Here is a 2,500-nt window from a genome sequence, read left to right as displayed (position 1 = left end):
TGCATCTAAAGGTGGTAAGTTTTCAGACTGAAGAGAAGGTATATCAGCTTGCTAGAGGTGTCTGAAGTGTACAATATTTACCATTGATAAACATACTGTATATATCATACACATAATCCAATTAATATACATTGGTCATTCATCTGATTATAGAAAATTAGGCATCATATAACTTGGCATTCTTATGTGGTATTGATATGAACATATCTGCAGTCTTTAAAAATGCAAATTTAACATCTTTAAACTCTCTCAGTAAAGATTCAGAAGGGAGGAAAAACTCTACTTGAACTTTGGAAATTCTTAAATACTCCTATATATCTTATTCAAAATATAAGACTAAATTTGAAATCAAACTCGAGTTAGGTCCAGAAAAAGACTAAAAAAGTAATAGTTTTTAAAAATCTATCACATCTGGCGGCTTATTACACATCACACGGAAAAGTGCAATGCATTGCCAAGCTCTCTACCAATAACTCCTGACTTAATGTGACAGCTGTGGCCACATCCGAATGTTTTGGTGCAATAACAGATTCTGGTAATGAAAGAAGAGTGTTTGAAGCATCGCTATTTAAGTTTCAAGGTCCTTCAAAATAACGAACAAAGAAATAAACAACCGCACGCTTAATGGCCAGAACCGCAGGAATTTTCAGGAACAAAGCACCTCAGTCGCTAAATTTGAGTTTTCCAGTCTATTCTGGACAACGCCACCATTCTAATACACTCTCATGTTAACATGAACTACAAAATCATGCAAAAATACTTTTGTCGAAATGGAAAATCTCGGTAAATTACTTCAATAGCCCTTTTTCATGGCCAATCCTTCTCAGCATATTACCAAGCTTTGCCCGCTAATTCGCTTAAGTTACCTGATATTAAAGCATGAAACTTATCAATCAACAGTCACACGTAAACCTCGAAGTAACGAGGCAACGTGGTATTGAATATTCGAGAGAATAAAGCCCTAGTTTCCCAAAAATAAGCTGATTTCTCACACCGCCAACTGGTGTCGTTTCCCGCGTCTCAGACGTAAACAAACACAAGGCGCTGTAGTTGTGTTCCTAAGAACCTGTGTCTAATTTCTTTCTTTTTTATTTACTGTAAAAAACAATTATTGCAATAAGATTTAATAAGATTTAAAAGTAATGTTTTATATATCGTTGTAGACTTTCAACATATTGGTTGTTAGGTCCTTTCTTAAAGTATTATTTCTGCAACGTTCCCCGGACCAGCAACGTTTATCCTAGCAGACGACAAAACCAGTTCTCAAACGTGAGATGAATCTTAATTACGAGCACAAATTGCCCAGATTATACTATTAGATCGGCGTTTCTTACTAATCTAATATAACCGAGTGATGCACAAAAGGACGGACGAAATGACTGCGAGTGGAAATGTGATTCGCCACCCCGAGAGAAATAAAGATGCTAAAATAACTCCCGTGGTCGAGAGGTTGCGTCATTGCGTGAAAATCAGCTGTAGAAATGGTTTAGGATATAGCATAGCGTGAGTGTCTCTCGCCCGCCTCTACGGGTACACGGGAAACTCGAAGCAAGTCAGCTTACCACGTCCTGAGGTGTCTTGACTTCATGAGACAAAGCATGTGACTTTGCATTATCATAAACAGGAAATAAACGAGTCATAGAAGCTGGTCCTAACTGGATTTGTCTGGCAGGTATGTATTTATTATTAATTGTATTTTCCAAGCGAAGTAGGTACATCCTGTCACGGGACACTCTTGTAACAATAATTACATGTGTTTTTTTAATGACTGCATTATGTAAATAGAAAGTGATTTTTGATTGCAAAGCAGATTCCATTTTAAATTTAGACTGGTCAGCTATTGGCAATGACGGCTCTAGGATCGAGATATAGGATACGACAAGTGCAAGTTGAACAAACGGAGTGAGTATTTTGGTATTTCAAATTAGTTACTTTACATATCTATTACTCATTTGATAGTTTACGGCCGAAACAAGTCCTATTGTAATGCATAAACTGGATTGTTTAGGTGGAAGTCGATCAATTTGACTTTTCGGTTATTTATTTTCATTGGAAATGAAAGAAAAGTCGATGGGAAAGTTTGATGGTTTATGTTATTAGATGGTAATGACAATATAAAGAGGTTTATACTCCAAGACATTTTGCTAGTGTTATTTGCTATTGCATTCCAGACTGTTTTATCAAACAGCGACACGACACGTTGGAAAGTATGATAATTGCACCTGATATATCTTTTATTTTCCCTGACATATTTGACATATATTTGAATATATGTGAATAGATATATATGAGATTTGTGCCCTGCCTGGCGTAAATAATTCGCGTATATGCTTCCTTAAATGCAATAAGTTTCCAACATAGACACACGCCTCTCTGTTGGACCGTAATATAGTACATGTGCGCATCATTACATTTACACGCTTTTACCCGAGACGGAAATCCCCCCCCACCCCCCATTCGCAAGGCGCCCTGACGTCTACTCGCAAAATATTTTTAATTC

At 36.8% G+C, this 2,500-nt stretch overlaps 2 protein-coding genes across 3 annotated transcripts in view; one reads left to right on the top strand and one right to left on the bottom strand.

Moving 5' to 3' along the window:
• Positions 1-1,025, bottom strand: part of Psf2 (DNA replication complex GINS protein PSF2-like protein) — a 7,536-nt gene extending 6,511 nt beyond the window's left edge. Inside the window, exon 1 of one of the 2 annotated variants that reach the window (XM_043004920.2) lies at positions 993-1,025. The gene's annotated coding sequence lies outside the window, so the exon portion shown is untranslated. Of the gene's footprint in view, positions 1-866 lie in introns of both variants that reach the window. The other variant, XM_043004919.2, reaches the window with a different exon arrangement.
• A 261-nt stretch (positions 1,026-1,286) lies between these two features.
• The window catches only part of LOC122246383 (prestin), an 84,747-nt gene continuing 83,533 nt past the window's right edge, over positions 1,287-2,500 (top strand). The window contains exon 1 of the mRNA XM_086555736.1: positions 1,287-1,672. The gene's annotated coding sequence lies outside the window, so the exon portion shown is untranslated. The remainder of the gene's footprint in view (positions 1,673-2,500) is intronic.

This window comes from Penaeus japonicus, unplaced genomic scaffold (assembly GCF_977035675.1).
Source record: "Penaeus japonicus unplaced genomic scaffold, GWHDUDI00000001_assembly GWHDUDI00000031, whole genome shotgun sequence".
Lineage (NCBI taxonomy): Eukaryota > Metazoa > Arthropoda > Malacostraca > Decapoda > Penaeidae > Penaeus > Penaeus japonicus.
Note: the sequence above shows the minus strand (reverse complement) of the source record. Positions and strands in the feature narration are given on the sequence as shown.